We start from the raw sequence: 19,249 nt of genomic DNA, 5'->3' as shown, positions 1-19,249 counted from the left end.
GTATAATTACAATTTTCCCAAATAACCCACATTAAATCTGGGATACCAAAGGGACCTATATGACATAAAACCACGCTCAGAACAGGTTGTTGGGTTTTGTTTGTTTGTTTTTTGGAAATCCCAGTATCCAGAGATCCCATTGTTAGGCATGTACAGGTTACAGATAAAAAGCAAGACTCTATATGCACCAAAATATCCAGTTTTGTTAGGTGGTTTTGTGACCCCATTTGGAGTTTTCTTGGCAAAGACACTGGAATGGTTTGCCCTTTCCTCTCCAGCTCATTTTACAGATGAGGAGACTGAGGCAAACAGGGTTAAGTGACTTGCCTAGGGTCATATAGCTAGTAAATGTCTGAAGCCAGATTTGAACTCAGGAAGATGAGATGCCTGGTGCTCTATCCACTGTGCCATTTAGCTGCCTCAAAATATCCATAACAGCCCTTTGTGTAGTAGCAAAGAGTAGGAAGCAAAGTAGATGTCCATAAATTAGAGAAAAGCAAAAGAAATCATAGTTCACAAGTGTAATGGAATGACGCTGTGCTATAAGAAATGGTGAGTATGTAGAATACAGAGAAGCGAGGGAAGATGTATATGATGCAGAAGGAAGCAGGTAGAACCAAGGAAACAATATACACAATGGCCCAATAAGAGTCAATGTAAATGGAAAGAACAAAAACAAACCTGAAACTGAATGCTACGAACATAGAATGACCAGAGGTTCGCTCCAAAGAAGAGAAATAGATAGTGAAGAGGAAGACTATGGGCATGCAACTGCACATGGTATGGTATGGTTAATGTAATGATTAGTTTTGCTGAACTGTTTTTATTTTTTCTCTTTTTCATTCTTTGTCATTTGGGAGAGAAAGAAGGGAAAGATATTTTGGTAAATGAACAAAAGATAGCAATAAAATTTTAAATTTAAAGAGCCCCAAGATGAAATCATAAATGTGAATACTATAGGATAGCCTCAAAGTTGTAGCATCTTTTATTTTTAATGCTAACTTGCTCATTTAGCATAAATTCACACTTCTAAATATCCAAGCACTTCTCCTCCTGACCCATCATCGTTTAGACTTTGTGTCCTGTGTTCAGTAGACATTATGAAGTATTCTTCATGTACTTTGATTAGATACATTTTTTTGCCAAGTAACCTGTAAGCTCCATGAGAGTAGTGATTGTTATTTTTGTATTTGTATTCTCAGAATTTAGCACAGTGTTAGGCACATAGTAGACACTTCTAGAAAATGTTTGTTATTGATGTGTGAAAGTGTGATAGATATACATATTATATATAATCTCTCTGTGTCTGTCTCTCTCTCCATCTTTGTCTCTGTCTGCCTCTGTCTCTGTCTGTCTTTCTGTCTTTCTCTTCCCCTTCCCACCAAAGAAGGTTGGAACTGAACGGGAGTCTAGAGCTGATCTACTGTAACCTCCTCATTTCACACTTGAGGACACTAGGGATCAGAGAGATCACATGACAATGAATTAGTAAATTTGTAGGAAAATTAAATTCATTTATTCTGTTATATTTCTCATTTGTTTGTTCCCTAGCCACTAAATTCTTTCTTTCAGCTAGGCAATGGTGTTAAGTGACTTGCCCATGGTCACATAGCTAGTAAGTGTTAAGTGTCTGAGGCCAGATTTGAACTCAGGTCCTCCTGACTCTAAGGTTGGAGCTCTATCCACTGCACCACCTAGCTGCCCCTACTAAATTCTTTCTTAAGTGACCTGATGCCCATGATTCTTTAGAGGTTTCATGCATCTTTTAGAGCTCTTCAAGGACCCAGGGGGAAATGTATTTGGTGTACGAGCTTTTTTCTTTAACTCTGATATTCTCCTCTGATGTCCTATAACTATATATCATAGGACTCTTTTTAAAAAATTTCAATATATATTTTATTTTCTCCCAATCACATGTTAAAACAATTTTTAACATTTTTTTTTTAGAATTTTGAGTTCCAAATTCTATCCCTCCCTCTCTTCCCTCCTCTCCCCCCTGCCTGAAATGGTAAGCAATCAGATATAGGTTATACGTGTGCAATTATGTAAAACATTTCCATGTTAATCATTTTGTACAAGAAGACTCAAATAAAAGAATGAAAGAAAGTGAAAAGCAGGATGTTTCAGTCTGTATTGGAACACTATCAGTTCTTTCTCTGGAGGCAGATAGCATGCTTCATCATTAGTCCTTTGGAATTGTCTTAGATCATTGTATTGCTAAGAATAGCTAAGTCATTCACAATTCTTCACTGAACAATATTGCTGTTACCATGTACAACGTTCTCCTGGTTCTGTTCACTTCACTATGAATCAGTTCTTGTAAGTCTTTCCAGGTTTTTCTGAGATCATCCTGCCTGTCATTTCTTACAGCACAATAATATTCCATTACAATCATATGCCACAGCTTGTTTAGCTATTCACTAATTGATTTCCAGTTCTTAGCCACCACAAGAAAGAGCTGTTATAAATATTTTTGTATATTTTCCCTTTTTTGGATGTCTTTGGGATATAGACCTAGCAGTGGTATTGCTGGATAGAAGGATATGCAGTTTTATAGCCCTTTGGGCATAGTTCCAAATTGATCTCCAGAATGGCTGGATCACTTCACAATTCCACCAACAGTGCATTAGTGTCCCCATTTTCCTCCATCCCCTTCAACACCCAACATTTCATGGAACGCTTTGATTCTGGGGAAATGTAATGGTAAGAAACCCAAAGGGCAACAAAAAGAAATATTGCAACTCTAACAAGGCTGCTGCATGTTACCAAAGGTGATTTTATGGCAAGACATAGCAAGAAAGATCTTATTAAGGACATGTCGATAGATCAAAAACTTGATTTGGTTGGTGTGAGAATGTTAGCTCATGGTCTTAGAGAGTTGTCTGAGGCTCAGTAAATGATTAGACAGTAAGTACCAAAGGGAAGATCAGGTCTGAGAGTCTATCAATAGATGTGGTATACTTCGATTTATGTACCAGTGAGTCATGTCTAGAGAGACTAGAGGTCTAGTGTGCCAGGGATACGGCTGAGGCAGGTTCTACTGCTGAGGTATGCTCAGCCTTCTCAAAATTTTGTTTCAAAATAAACTCTCTTCTCAGAATATCTAGATGGACTTCTGGATCCCATGACTAGTAACATAGCGGGCTAGTTATTTTCTCCAGACTCCTTTAAATCTCAAATCTTCTTTCCCCCCCCCCAAAAGGGGGAATTATATGCCAGATGTAGAACAATTACAACTGAAAGAACAGGACAAAGAGGCAAGAAATACAGCAAGGCAAAATCGTTATGAATGAATACCAGAGAATCCTGAAAGTATTTGCTTAATAAATGCTAGTTGACGACAAGTGAACCAGCATCCCCTCCTCCCCTACTAGCCTCCCAGACTCTGACAGGGACACGAAATGCTGAGTAGGCTGGAACTGGGGACCATGTTGGCATCCGTTGGACTGCAGAGACTGACAACACGTTTCATCTGTTGCCCACCTCACCTCCACAAGAATAAGCAGACACTGACCCTCTCCAAACGTGTTAGAAGGGGTGGTTGTGGGGTTAAAAAGGTACTGGCTTCCTGCTGGGGCCCAGACCTAGTTTAGGGGCTCTAAGACTGAAGGAACTCTGCCCCAAACACTCTCCTTGTCCTCTTTGCACCATGAAAAAAATAGCAGATACAGATTTAGCATAGCTACAAGAAGGAAAGGAGGGACATCAAGGGGGGAACTGGGGCTAGGAGCCATTTCGTGGCTATGGCAAGCCTGAAGGAGAAGGGAATAAAATCCACATGGGTCCAATTTTGTCTGCTAGAGGATTCTTATGACAGGGACTTAGTTTGGTAAACCTCAGATTCTCCAACTTGTGGAGGCTGAGATAATTGGGAAGGAGTCAAGGAGTGAGTGATGGTGGAAAATTAAAAAAAAAAGATCAACATCAAAGACCTCATGAAGAAAACTCTTTAGTGTACAAGTAGATAAATCATCGGGGAGGATCATAAAACTAGAAGAAAAGATAAATGCCAAATCCTCAAAGCTTTTACAAAGCTATCTTAACAAATATTACAAGACAAAGAAAATAAATTAATGCCTGATGAAATACAGAACCCTGTGGACTTTCAAGAAAGTATGGACCAGCAAGAAGAAACTCTAGAATGTTTCAAATGAGAAATGAAATCCACAAAAAGGAGAAATTGGGAATGAATATAGCTCAGACCCTAGAGCTCTCATGAAGAATTTAAAAACTCATTTAGCAGATAAGGGAAAAATGAATCCATGATGCAAAGGCTCTTGAAGGAAGTGAAAAAGAGCGTAACAGATTTGGAACACAAAATTACTGAAGTGGAGGAAAATCTGGCAGAAGACAATCAAAAGGCAACAAATCAAATCTTTATAAACCGAAGTGATTGACTTTGAAGACAAGATTTTCAGAGACAGCTTAAGGATCAGAGGTCTCCCAGAAGAATGTGACAAATAAAAAATCCTGAACACCATAATTCAGGAAATAACTCAAGAAAATTGTCCAGAATTTTGGAATAAAGAAAACAAAGCAGTAGATAAGAGAATCCACACATTAGCTTCAAGGGAAAAAATAACCAACGGTGTTTCAAACTACAAGACACATGGTAGTTAAACTGAATAATTTCAGTAACAGACAACAGATTATACAAGTGACTAGGAGAAAGACTAAATAAAAAGGACAGGGATTTCAAGTAACTTCACAGCTATGAGAAACTGCCAGAATGACTAGAATACTATAGTTTGAAAAACAAAGAGTTGAATGCCAAGCTGCACGTTTAAAAAGAGAAAGAAGAGACCAAGAACAGGAGTTTCCTCTCTCTTTTAGGTCTACTTCGTTAGTAGCTCCTACTGCTCAGTGGCCAATTCTGCCCACAGGTCATGGATGTGGAATGGAGGAAGATGGTATATGGGGACTAACTAGAAGCCTCTACTTACCCAGGAGGGCAAAGTCCATGGCTTGCTGGAAGTTTCAGGGGTGCAGGCTCAGTACTAGTCATACTCTATGGGATGAATCTCTCAAAACATGCTCCACAGGGTAAACTCCAATTCACTCCTGCATTTTTCCCCATTACATTCATACAGATAGTTGCACATCCATGCATACACACACACACACATCCGAATTATGCAGTCTCAATCAGTACTTGAAGGGACCTCAGACTGGGTCATCTAATTCAGCCTATATTAGGCATTGCTTCTACAGTGACTTCAACTGGTGGAAAACTAGCCTTTGAGTGAAAACTTTTATTGGGGGAGGGTCCACTATCACTTCATTTCAGGATCTCAATACCCCTCACCTACATTATTGCAACAACTTCCTAACTGGTATCCAGTTTTAAGACTCGCACTACTCCATTCCATCAGTCTGTCCGCAACCTACTTTTCTAGCCTCCCACTGGGCATTGCCCCCCTTCCTAAACTCTGAGCTAACTAAACCAGGCCTGCACAACCTGCCGCCCACCAAAGGATTTTGAGAGGCCTGTGAAAAATATAGAGGTTCCTCTTCACGAGCCACCCAAAATCCTTTGGCATGCTGGCTGCCCAAAATTCTTTGGCGGACCACAGATTGTGCAGGCCTGATCTAAACCATCCTTCTTTCTGTTTCTCACTCAAGGCATGCCATCCCTGTTCTTTTAGAGTAGCTGTCCCTCCTTACCTCTGCCTCATGGAATCACTCTCTTCCTCTAAGGTGTAGCCCAGGAACTAGTCACCATTTTGCATTAAGCCCTTCCAGATCTCCCCAACTGCTTAGTGCACTATCTCTCAAAGTATCTTGTATTTAAGTACTGTGTATTTTCTGCACACTATATATGTGTGTGTGTGTGTATGCATGCTTGTTGTCTTCCCCATTAGAATGCAAGCTTCTTGTGAGTGGGGATCATTTCGTTCTTTGTACTTGTATCCCCAGACCTCAGCACTGTGTCTGTCACATAGTAGGTACTTGATAAATTCTTCTTGGCTGATTGAATCTGCCTCTATGTGATCTCTGAGAGGGCAGCTAGATGGCACAGTGGGTACAGTGCTGGGTCTGGAGTCAGGAAGACTCATCTGCCTGAGTTCAAATCTGGACTCAGACACTTACTAGCTGTGTAACCCTCAGCAAATCACTTAACCCTATTTGCCTCAGTTTCCTCATTTGTAAAATGAGCTGGAGAAGGAAATGGCAAAGTATTCCAATACCTTTGTCAAGAAAATTCCAGATGGGGTCATGAAGAGTCAGACAGGACTGAAGTGACTAAACAGTAACAAAATGTCCCTAAGAGTGTGTTAGTTTTGAGCTTACCATCTGTTAAAAGCCACAAATCTTTTTTTTTCCATAAACTGATCTCTAGCCATACCTTCCCAAATATTGTACTTGATAAGGTATTTCCTTTTTGATATAAATATAGGATTCTTTACACTTATTCCTGTTAAACTTTATCTAATTGAATTGAGTTCAGTTCAATCAACAAGGCTGTGCATTTCCATCAGAAGATTCTGAATAAACAAGGTAAATAGTTGTCTTTCTGAGATGGCTTAAGTGTAGTTATACATAATGATGGGGGGAAGACTCAATGATATGTAGAAGTCCTTTTAAAGTTAATGATTTGATGAATACTTTTTGTAAAAATAATAGCCAACATTTATATAGTGCCTACTATGTGCTCAACATTATCCTCAACACTTTACAAATATTATCTCATTTGATACTTACAACAATCTTGTGAGGTCGGTGCTGTTATTGTCTGCATTTTACAGGTGAAGAAACTGAGACAGAGGTTAAGTGATTTGATCAAGATCATGTAGCCAGTAAGTGTCTGAGGCCTCATTTGAACTCAAATCTTTCTGACTCCAGGCCCAATGCTCCATCCACTGAGCCACCCAGCTGCCTCCCCTACCAGCCAAGATAACAAGAAAGGCAATATATCTCTTCCATCACCATGCAGGTTTTTAATGAGCAATTTTAGTAAAATACCAACTCCAGATAAACAAAGACTGTCAGACTCAAGGATCTCTCTTAGTCACTCAGAGTAACTTCCTAGCTATAAGCAACACCATAGTTTTTACATTTAAATGCTACATTACAATTCTAGAAGTGAAATCAGGAATAAATATCCAGGAAAACTTCAAGCATGGTCGCAATACCCCAGCCTACCTTAGTTCATTAGACTATACCAATCTTCTCTGCAAATCAAATTGATCTTGCCTCCTTTGAAGGTATGTAGTCTCCCACTCCTCACTTTAAAATGTTTTACATTTGTAATACAAGTCCATAAGACTTTTAAGTTATTGTCTCATGATAACAGAAAAGACACTTTTCCATGAAACCATCCAATAAAACCAATATTTGCTAACTAAATTATCATTTATGGTAAATCAGCAGCTTTCATGGAAATAAGAACTGAACTAACTCAGGTGCAATTAAGTACCTACTGAATTGACTGGTTTTCATTATTCACAACTGCTTATGAGATCGCACTGAAAAGCCTAATATATCTTGAGCCATGAATCCCTCCCAAACAAGGCATCTCCCATGATTGACAAATGATAACAGCCTTAGGAATTGGGTCCAGCTTAAAGAATTGCTTCTAGAATTGATATGACTTTCTCCAGTTGGCAAAGTTGGGTGTTGGAAACCTTACAAAAATAGATTAAATTTCTAATCATTCACTACTGCCAGACAGTTCAGAAAGGAAATCAGGAGAAATATTGCTTGCAGTAGTTTCATGATCTTACGTCCTATAGCCCATCAGCCATGATCAGCTGAGAGGGAGGATAAGCAAAATGTAGAACAATGGTAAGGAAGTGAAACTCTCACAAACGAAGAAAATTAGGGTCAGTTTGGATCAAAGACCTGGAAGGAAGAGAAAAAACTCTTTCTTTTCTCTGAACTGTTTGCCCTTTCCTTCCTACTTGTGAATCAAATCAATCAACAGCCTTTTACAATCAGAAATGCATTGTTTCAAAGTATGAGTGCCTTGGCATTTACAGATATGAGGTCCCTGGTATGTAGTATCTTGTCTCAACAAGAGAAATGGAAGAAAGCAAATTTGTTTGTTTTAGGGCTATAAGGCCTTTCGGTGAGATCTACAGGAACTAAACTGGAATGAATTTTTTACTTAGCCATCAAAGGCTCTCCAAATACACAGAGAATTACAGTGAGTTTCTTGTATAACGTTTACAGAATAAGTTATGACTAAAACTCCTGTTGTAGCTTTTCTGGTATGTAGTTCTGTCTTTAGAGGCAGTATTTAACAGTAGCTAGAAGAAGGCGGCCCTTGAAATTAGGAAGAGCTGGGTTCAGGTTCCTCATTTGACATATACTGGTCCTGTGACCATGGGCACATAGTGTAAAATCTCAATGCCCTAAGGCAACTCTCCAAACCTCTAAGACAGGGAAGAGTTGTCATTCTGCATGGTAAGGGAAATTTTCACATCACGAGTTCTCCACAGCAATGAAGTCACATAGTCATATCTCTCACCACCCTGCCCCCCACCCCCGAAAAAAAGAAGCTTTGAAAAGTATATGCAACTCTGTCTACTTAGGCAGTCATATAACAGCAGGGAGGGGTCTACTGTAGTAGCGATGGGAATGAAAAAGCCTCCATTTCTGATGTATGATCACTTTTCTCTTTGAAATCGCACTTAAAAACCTATACCCTTCCAGACCAATTCCTCCATCCCTCCAGCCACCATCTACTTGCATTATTATGTCCCTATGCCTTAGTCCCAGATGAATTGCTGGTTATCTACTAAACAGTTTGGGTCTTTTCTTTTGAAGCAATAGCTGCTTTTATTATCTATTATGTAACACAATAATATAAATAAATATATAAATATAGGTTTAGAGAAATACATAAATAAATTTATGAATGTTATTATATAACACAATAATATAAATATGCATTTAAATATTATATGAATATATAAATAATAAATATATAAAAGTGGATACATGACTACATGAATGTTATAATATATACACGGAGATATATATGGATATACATATACATGTGTACATCTGTTTACACATACATATATGCATATATATATACATATTCCATAGACTTCCAAATCATGAAACCCAGTAGTTAGCAAACTAATTCTCAAGCTAAACCAACATCTTAGTTCCCATCTTCACAACTATAAATTCAGAAGTCAACACCACATAAAGTACCTCATGCAGAAATGCTTAAACTCTGACTTTCTTTCAGCAGCCTTAATGGTGCTGCTTATAATATTTTTAACGTGCTATAATGCTCCAGTGTCATAACTTATATGCTCAACCAGTATTGTAGACACTAGTATCAGGCCTTAACCCTCTGGTTCCTCTTCATAAGTTACAAGAAGCTGCTGCTGCTGAAAGGAGGTAGGCAGACAAAGGAGATCTTGGCCAATGAGCTCTTTCTCCTTTGCTTTTAGAATAAGCAGCGTCTATGCTTTGCTACTTACAAACATGAAAATAATTAACCATCTCTTCTGTTCAACTATAGCTTGCATTTCCTTAAAGGAGAAAAAGAAAAAAAAGAGCTATGAACAAAAAATGAGCCCTGTCGATGAGCCCAGAGCCCCACATTTCATTGGGAACACTAGGGGTTCTTGGTAGAGATCATTAAAGTACACTTTGAAATATTTTCCTTTTCTCATCAAATCATTGGCTCTGTAATTGATGTCATAAAGTATGTCCCTGTTCCGGTGCTGTTTGTTTCTCAGGTCCCTCGCAGTTATCAATTATTTACATCCCACTGAAATGAATGACAGCTGGAAAGCAACAGGTGCTAATGCCTCCGAAGGTGCGTAGGGTGGCGCTATAAATCACAAGTGGGTGAACCTGGCAGTGGCTACCCTGGGCCCCCTAAGAGGGTGTTAAAACTTCATTTGGAAAAAAAAAGTGTTCTTCATCATACATTATCTGTTTGCCTTTTAAATTTTTCCTCATGAATATTCTTATTCAGCTTTTCATTCGCCCATATTTTCCACAATTTATAGAATAATAACAACTGTAAAAATAACAGTACCTTGAGCTTACCCCATGCCTCTCTTCTCCAGAACTCCTGGGGCTTCACATATTACCTCACTTATTCTCACAGCACCTAGTGAGGTAGGCTCACTTACCAAGGCTTGCAGAGTCCATATTTCAGATAAAATTACATTAGTGAGTGAAATTCTCCTAGATTTAAGTAGCATTTTCTTTCCTTTTTTCTTCCCCTCCTACTTAAATCCCTCTTTCCTCTTCCCTTCTCCCTTCCCACCTACAGAGCTGAGAAAATTCAGCACAGGCCAGATAAAAATGAGAGCAGCCAGATGCTATTATTCTTCTTTGGAGAAACTACGTAAAGCAATTAGGTCATCTGTTTGTAAAAATGTCAAGACCCAAACTTTGCCATCATTTCCTACCATCCCTTTAACCAAAGATACTATAAACTGGGGTTGGCTAACTTACAGTCCGAATATGTTCTGGTAAAGGACGCCATGGGTGTTACTATTAACAACTGGTACTAGGTCCTGTGCCAAGTCATTCAAATTGTTATTCTTCCTAGGAATTGTACTTTTAAAGTCATTAATAGGGAACATAACCTGAAAAAATAATTATAGTTTTAAAAACATTACCAAGGCATTACTACTAACTTCAGATACTGTACAGACACTGTTCCATCATTCAAAATGCAATCAAAATCCTCGATATTAATTTTTCTCAATCTGCCCAACACGATCCTAAGAATAGAGGTTAGGTTGTTACAAACATGGAGACTTCTTACCTACTTTGTGAACACAGAGATGTTTTTTAGTTTTTTTTCCCATTCTGTGAGTTTAGAGGATACGTTGTTGTTCTCTAGGGAGCTAAAAGGGAACCTTTGGGGGTAGCTAGGTGGCACAGTGAATAAAGCACCAGCCCTGGATTCAGGAGGACTTGAGTTCAAATCCGACCTCAGACACATAATGCTTACTAGCTGTGTGACCCTGGGCAAGTCACTTCATGCCATTGCCTAACAACAACAAAAAAAAGGGGGGGGAGACTTTGGGTCTGAGGACCTAGACATACATGTATGCAACATATCTTTATTTTTGTTTATATAATACCTTATCCTGTACTTACCTGCATAAAACCAATTTCTTCCCTTTCCTTATCAGGCTGCATAGAATTAAATTCAAAATTGGGAAAGAGGGATATGGAAGGGGAGAAATTTTCTGAGTATCTAGGTCTATGAGCATCCTTAGCAACCTTGATTAATCTTGGAAATTTTCTTTCGTTTAGTGATCCACTCAGAATATCACAGCTATTGGTGATAAACTAGATCTAATATTTTTCCTTCCTCAGCATTTCTTTTAGTTCCTAGCTTAAAACAGATTAAAAGTAGCTTTAAATGAGCCTGTGTGTTCATTTAGAAGCAAGGACAAAGAGAAAAATGGTTTGCAAGGTGATTCAGAGATGGTGTTAAGGTTTCCTTTCCTTTCACAGTTCAGGATAAGGGCTTGAGTACCTTCTGGAGCAAAGCAAGAACGACCAGGCAGCTGTTGCTGCTGCAGGTCACCGTTTATATCTCCCTGTAGGGTTGGAGGTGCATTATGGGGGCTGGTTGCCCTTTACCTCCAGTCGTCCAGAGATAGGAGGGAGACAGAGGAGGGAAATAGCTAAGGGACTTCTGGGAGGGGGGAAGAAGAGTAAATAATGACTTTCTGTCCTTCTACCTCAGGCAGTAGCAAATCGTCGGTTCCTCCTTTAATTTGTCTTTGTCTGTCTCAGCAAGAACAAAGTACATTCTGCTTGAAGAAGCCTTTGCAGGAAGTGGCCATTACTATTTGAAAGCGGGGGGGGGGGGGGGGGGGGGGGGGGGGGGGAGAAGAAAGAACCTGATTACATTTCACAGTCTTTAAAAAAAAAAGTTCTCCTTAAACTGTGTAGAGGGAAAAGCATTCAGAAGTAGAAATATGTATAAGCATTTATTAATTTTTTTTCAAATATTGTGAATCATCTATTAGAACAATGCCTTCCATGTATATAATATTTTCTGTTTTTCAGAGTACTTTCATGAACATTTGACTGTCCATGATAGGGGAGGTATTGTTGTTTGTTATTGTTCAATCATTTCAGTCATATCTGACTCTGTTACACTGTTTGAGGTTTTCTTGGCAAAGATACTTGGAGCAGTTTGCCATTTCCTTCTTCAGATCATCTTGCAGATGAGGAAACTGAGACAAAAAAGATTAGGTGACTTGCCCAGGGTCACACAGCTAGTAAGGGTCAAGTGTCCAAGGTTGTATTTGAACTCAGGTCTTCCTGACTCCAGGCTATGTGCTCTATCCACTGTGCCACACAGCTGCTTGGAGTAGGTATTACTGTTCCCATGTTACAAATAATGAAGCAAAGGTTCAGAGAAGTCATAAGCATTCATTCTCACTTGATTCACTTAATCTCAATATGACTCTATGAAATAGGGTTTAGCTGAAAACCCTTCAATTCCCAGCTGAGTTTGGCAGCATTTTTAGTAGACTCTAAGCTGCCTGAGGACAGAGACTCTGTCTTATTTATATTTGTATCTCTCCCAGTGTTAAGCTCAGCACCCTGCATGTAGTAGGTGCTTAATGTTTGCTAAAGGAATACTCAATTGCTCAGCGCTACCCAGTTTAGAGCCAGAGTTTCTTGATTTTTCTAGTGCTCTTTCAACTAAATCTTATTGCCTCCAAGATCCTTGGGGACTGAGACTCAGTTTTTTCTCTTTGCTAGGACTCCTTAACTCCACCATTCTACAGTGCTCTTTGGCAAGTAAACAACTCAGTCATTTGATTTATTAGATGATGATAGCATTTGAATTGGTGAAAGTTGGTATTATCCTTAGGGACCTACAAAGCATCATGTGCATATTGGGTTGGTATTAGGAAAACGAGTAATATTTTTTAAAAAATTGTGAAATAGAAAACAAGTTCTGATTTAGCTATAGACTCCACACTGAGACTCCCATAATTGGAAGTTCTTCGTCAACAGTGAGATGATACAGTCCATTAATCTTTCTAATATGTACACGGTGCCTTTTGGACCACACTCAGCTATAATAAAATGCAAACACATTACCCTGGCTGAAGTGGGAGCCATGGGAACGTATGCGAAGGCAGTGCAACATTTTGCAGGCATATTTGAACAACTCTCTTGGTTTCTTAAATGCAAGATGAATCGGTTGGCTAGTATCTCTCCCTGCTGCCCTGATTACCAGCCGTACTCCCTGGTCACTCAGGCTAAAGAGACAACACAAAACAAAGGGAACATCTGCTGATTCCTGGACCACTGTATAATGAGTATGGATGGGGGATAAGATCCTAGATCCACTTCGGAGGTTGAATGATTATGGCCAGGATGCAGTGAAGTTAAGTAGAGGCCAGGGTCAGTGTGGCAACTTAGATAATCTAGGGAAAACAAAACAAATTAAAATGACCTGGACTTTTGAATTATGTACTCCAATATTCTATTCTGACACAATAGGGGATGGGCCAATGAAGACCCAGCCTTTGGAGCACCTGCAAAAGACCCACATGGATGCTTGGTGAGTCTCTTTCTGGAAGTGTGTGATAACTTGGGAGAGCATGTGCTGGTATTCTGTGGCTATTTTTTAATCTGGTTATTGCATGATGAACAAAAGCTTTTTAATTGGCTGCTGGACCTGAACGAAGTATGAATACAAAAGGTATTGACTGGCCTAATTGCCTCCCACTCACCCAGGAAATTTTAATGAAGAGAAAAAAAATTGTTATAGGTCTCTGGATGGCGGAGGCTTGGTCTTAAACTTGGTCACCTCCTGCCAATGTCACAATTGTCCCTATTGTATTTATTCATTCCCATTCTTAGGTGAAGGAGTATTGGGGACATTATGATCTTGTGAGATTCACAAGGTCTGAGGAGCTACCAGCTGTCCAGTTATGGGAGATCCGACTATTATAGTCACTACAAGTGAATTAAGTGGGGCATGAACATAGCTCCCAATAGCAACCTGTGAGATCCAGCCAGTGAAATGATCTGGCAGTCAAGATATTGACCTATACTGTAACACATTCAGAAGTGAACATGGTGGAATCAATGCTTTGTAGTAACTTTTTAAGTCTGAGCACACTCTCCTTAGGTACAGATGTCAGAAGGGACAGTATGCCCCCAGCACAGGGGGGGCGTTTTTGTACTTTGGTTTGCTTTATCTTTTCAGTAAATATACCTTTGTATAAGCTAATTGACATTAATTGCTGATGGTTACAGAAGAGAAAATGGCTAAGTGGATGGGGGTGCTAATCTTTGGTATAAATGACATTGAAAAGATATCAACTGGCAATTGATGTTAGGGGGTGGAATGCACCAGAATGGGGGCTTGAGATGATAGCATTAGAAAGCCATCCCAACTCCTCAGAGGTACCCCTGAGCAGGAGATAGGATTGTCCTCTAAGGGTATCACTTGCTAGCATCTTGGTGGGGGATGGGATAAGGACTCCTAGAGACAACACATCTAATTGCTAAATCCTCACATACTTGACATTCATATTCCACCTTAAGGTTTGCAAATGCTGGTGCTTTACTTATGTCATTTCTGTTGACACTTAAAACAACCCCAAGAAGTAAGACCTTCAATATCCAGTTATCCAATGCATCTTATATCATTTATGTGGGTACTCCTTATAACTCAACCAAACCCCAGTCTATGTGACTCATGTTTAAGTCCTGTAAATTAGTCATAGGAAGTCCACCCAACATGCTGGCAGCTTTCCTTGCATTCTTTTCACCTCACATGGATATCAATGTAGCACATAGTCTGTCCCCAAGTTTTCCCTCATTCTTGCTACATGATCAGCCCATTATTTTTTCTATCTACATATTTCTCTGGTGACATCCTTTACCATATTTCTCCTCTGTAATTCCTCAATGGTGACGTGTTCCAGTCTCTCTTTCCTACCATGTGTCTTTTTATTGTCCCTTTGGGTGATCCTCATAGAATGATGGGTTCATGGGATCATAGATTTAGAGCTGGAAAGGACATTGGAGGTCGTATAATTTTACAGTTGAGCAACTAGAAGCCCAGAGAGGTTAAGTGACTGCCCAGGATCACACAGCTACTGGATGTCTGAGGTAGAATTCAAACCCAATTCCTTGACCAAGTCAGTTCCAAGTCTAGCATTCCTTCCACTGTGCCACATTAAGGTTTCAGTCTTAAAAGGATCCTGGGCACTCATTTTCTTTTCCACCCTTTCACATTCCTGTCTTTATGTCCTTTGAGGATTCTTTTGACAAGGTCATTGCCCCATGCAGCTTTTACACAACACAAAGGACCCTCTACCCTTTGAGCTCTGCCTTCAGCACTTCTGACACAACCCTATGATTTTTTAATATTATATCACATACCATCTCATCTCTTATCATTATTATATCATATTGCCGTTCAACATACATTATTTGGTACCTATTGTATGTCCGGCATTATTAGATGCTAGGGATACAAAGACAAATGCAAAATTTTACTTGCCTTCAAGGAGCTTATGCTCTTTAAGGGAGAAACAACAATCACAAAATATAGACAAAGTAATTTCCACTAGCAACAGGGGATCAAGATAGGCCTTTTGTAGGAAGTAGCACCAGAGCTGAGTTTTGAAGGGAGTGAGAGATACCAAAAGTTGGGGGCTGAGGGAGAAGAATTCATTGTAGACAGTGAGATCAGTCTGTGAAAATGTATGAAGATGCATAATGGAATGTCGTATATGGGGAATAGCAAGAAAACCATTTGGGTTGGAATAGAGACTATGTGAAGGAGAATAATGTTCATGGAGGAATGGAAAGGTAGGCTTGAGCCAGATGGTGAAGGGTTTTAAATACTAAACATAGGGGACTATATTTTATCCTAGAGGAAATGGGGAGCCACTGGGGCTTTTTGAGTAGGGGAGCAGCAGAGTCAGATCTGTGTTTTAGGAATATCACTATGGCAGCTATCCTGAGAATGAATGGAAAAGAGGAGAGGCAGAAGACAAAGAGGCCCAACAAGAGCCTATTGCAATGGTTCATGCTAGAGGTAATGAGTTTCTGAGCAAGACTGATGGTCATGTGAGTGGAGAGAAGGGAATGGATGGGAGAGAAGTTGTGGAAGTAGAATTAATAAGATTTGGTAGCTGATAGGACATGAAAGGTGAGGGAGAGGAAAGAATGGAGGATGACTCTAAGTTTGTGAACCTGGATGGATGAAAGGGGGTTGGTGTAATAAACAGAAATAATCAAGTTAAGAAGGGTCAGTTTGGAGGACATCATAACTGGGAGCCAGAATGGTGTAGAAGGAAGAGCACTGGAGTTAGAGGACCTGGATTCAGTTCTCAGCTCTGGGCCTCAGTGTCCTTATCTGTAAAATGAGGGAGTTGTACTTTTTGCTGTTGTCATTTCAGTCATGTCTGACTCTTCATGACACCATTTGGGCTTTTCTTGGCAAAGATACTGGAGTGGTTTACCATTTCCTTCTCCAGCTCATTTTACAGGTGAAGAAACTGAGGCAAATAGGGTTAAGTGACTTGCCCAAAGTCCTACAGCTAGTTAAATCTGTCTACGAACAGATTTAAATTCATGAACATGACTCTTTCCAATTCCAGGCTTGGTAGTCTGTCCACTGTGCCACCTAACTGCCCTACTAAAAATAATACTACATAACTGTAAGGTCCCTCCTAACTCTAAATCTCTTATGATAATAAGGTCTGTTTTTAGGCATAGAATTATAGAATCACAATCTTAGAAGTGATATCAAAGGCCATCTAATAAAACCCATACCTGAAATATATACTCAGTAAATGGTCTTCCAACTTTGACTTGAAGACCTCTTTTTTAAAAAAAAATATTAGTTTATTTATTTTTAGTTTTCAACATTTACTTCCACAAGATTTTGAGTTCCACATTTTCTCCCCATCTCACCCCCTGTCCCCACCCCAAGACTGTGTGCATTCTGAATACCTCTTCTCCTAATCTGCCCTTCCTTCTATCACCACCCCCTTCTCTTATCCCCTTCCCCTCCTCTTTTCCTGTAGGGCAGGATAGATTTCTGTACCTCATTGCCTGTATATCTTATTTCCCAGTTGCATGTGAAAACAATTTTTAACATTTGTTTTTAAAACTTTAGGTTCCAAATTTTCTCCCTTCCTCCCTCCCTACCCATCCTCATTGAGAAGGCAAACAACTCAATACATGTTATACATGTGTAGTCATGCAAAATACTTCCATAGTAGTCATATCATCCTGTCCCGCCCCCCATTTATTCTATTCTTTTAATCCCATCCCTTCTCAGAAGTGTTTCCTTCTGATTACCCCCTCCCCCAATCTGCCCTCCCTTCTATCATCCCCTCCTGTTATCCCCTTCCCCCCTATTTTCCTGTAGGGTAAGATAGATTTCCGTACCCAATTGAGTGTGTATGTTATTTCCTCCTTAAGCCAATTCTGATGAGAATATGATTCACTCATTCCCTCTCACCTTACCCCACTTCTCCTACACTGTAAAAGCTTTTTCTGGTCTGTTTTATGTGAGATAATTTACCTCGTTCTACCTCTCCCTTTCTCCTTCTCCCAATATAATCCTCTATCACCCCTTAATTTTATTTTTTAGGTATCACTCATTCATCCGAAACTCACCCTGCGCCATCTATCTATCTATCTATCTGTCTGTCTATCTATCCATTTATCTATCTATCTATCTATCTATCTATCTATCTATCTATCTGTCTGTCTGTCTGTCTATCTAATTTTTTCCCTCCAACTACCCTAATACTGACAAAGGACTCATGAGTTACAAATATCGTCTTTCCTTGTAGGAATGTAAACATTTCAACTTTAATAAGTCCCTTATGATTTCTCTTTCCTGTTTACCTTTTCATACTTCTCTTGTGTCTTGTATTTGAAAGTCAAATTTTCTATTCAGCTCTGGTCTTTTCATCAAGAATACTTGAAAGTCCTCTATTTCACTGAATGTCCATTTTCCCCTGAAGGATTATACTCAGTTTTGCTGGGTAGGTGATTCTTGGTTGTAATCCTAGATCCTTTGACCTCCAGAATGTCATATTCCAAGCCCTCTGGTCCCTTACTGTAGAAACTGCTAAATCTTGTGTTATCCTGACTGTGTTTGCACAATACTTGAATTATTTCTTTCTGGCTGCTTGCAATATTTTCTCCTTGACCTGGGAACTCTGGAATTTGGATACAATATGCCTAGGAGTTTTCCTTTGGGGATCTCTTTCAGGAGGTGATCTGTGGATTCTTTCAATTTCTATTTTACCCTCTGGTTCTAGAACATCAGGGAAGTTTTCCTTAATAGTTTCTTGAAAGATGATGTCTAGGCTCTTTTTTTGATCATGACTTTCAGGTAGTCCAATAATTTTAAAATTATCTCTCCTGGATCTACTTTCCAGGTCAGTTGTTTTTCCAATGAGATATTTCACATTATCTTCTATTTTTTTCATTCTTTTGGTTTTATTTTACAATTTCTTGATATCTCATGAAGTCATTAGCTTCCATTTGCTCCATTCTAATTTTTAAGGAAGTATTTTCTTCAGTGAGCTTTTGGACTTCCTTTTCCATTTGTCCAATTCTGCTTCTTAAGGCATTCTTACCCTCATTGGCTTTTTGGACTTCTTTTGCCATTTGGGTTAGTCTATTTTTTAAGGTGTTATTTTCTTCAGTATTTTTTTGGGTCTCCTTTACCAAGCTGTTGACTTGTTTTTCATGATTTTCTTGCATCACTCTCATTTCTCGTCTCAGTTTTTCCTCTACTTCTCTTGCTTGCTTCTCAAAATCCTTTTTGAGCTCTTACATGGCCTGGGATTGATTCATATTTTTCTTGGGGGCTTTGAATGTAGGAGCTTTGACTTTGTTATCTTCTTCTGGTTGTATGTTTTGATCTTCTTTGTCACCAAAGTATGATTCTATGGTCTGATGTTTTTTTGCACTGTTTGCTCATGATCCCAGCGAATTATTTGATTTTTAAACTCTTTGTTAGGGTAGGGGCCTGCTTCCCGTGTGGAGAATATACTGTTCCCAAGCTTTGGGTGTTTTGTGCAGCTGTTTTCAGAGATACTTCGAGGGACCTGTAAATTTTCACTTCTTCCAAGGTGGTACGATCAAGGGTGAGGTGTTTACTCCTTTCCTGACCTGTGCTCTGGTGAATGAGTGACCACAAGCACTCTTTTCTGTCTCTCCACCGCCACCACAAGCTCCACTATGCCAGCACTCCTCCTCCCCCCCAGGACCACCACCCATAACTGTGACCCAGACC

At 39.4% G+C, this 19,249-nt stretch overlaps 1 long non-coding RNA gene across 4 annotated transcripts in view; it reads left to right on the top strand.

The window, feature by feature from the left end:
* The window catches only part of LOC110211638 (uncharacterized), a 123,903-nt gene that overhangs the window by 49,494 nt on the left and 55,160 nt on the right, over window positions 1-19,249 (top strand). The window contains exon 2 of one of the 4 annotated variants that reach the window (XR_002325452.2): window positions 13,465-13,525. The exons of the other annotated variants lie outside the window; for them this stretch is intronic. This is a non-coding gene — a long non-coding RNA (uncharacterized LOC110211638). The remainder of the gene's footprint in view (window positions 1-13,464; window positions 13,526-19,249) is intronic. 4 annotated transcript variants of the gene reach the window in all.

This window comes from Phascolarctos cinereus, unplaced genomic scaffold (genome assembly GCF_003287225.1).
Source record: "Phascolarctos cinereus isolate Bilbo 61053 unplaced genomic scaffold, phaCin_HiC Scaffold_726;HRSCAF=1367, whole genome shotgun sequence".
NCBI classification, from domain to species: Eukaryota; Metazoa; Chordata; class Mammalia; order Diprotodontia; family Phascolarctidae; genus Phascolarctos; species Phascolarctos cinereus.
The sequence above is the reverse complement of the archived record's forward strand: the minus strand, read 5'-3'. Positions and strand labels throughout refer to the sequence as shown.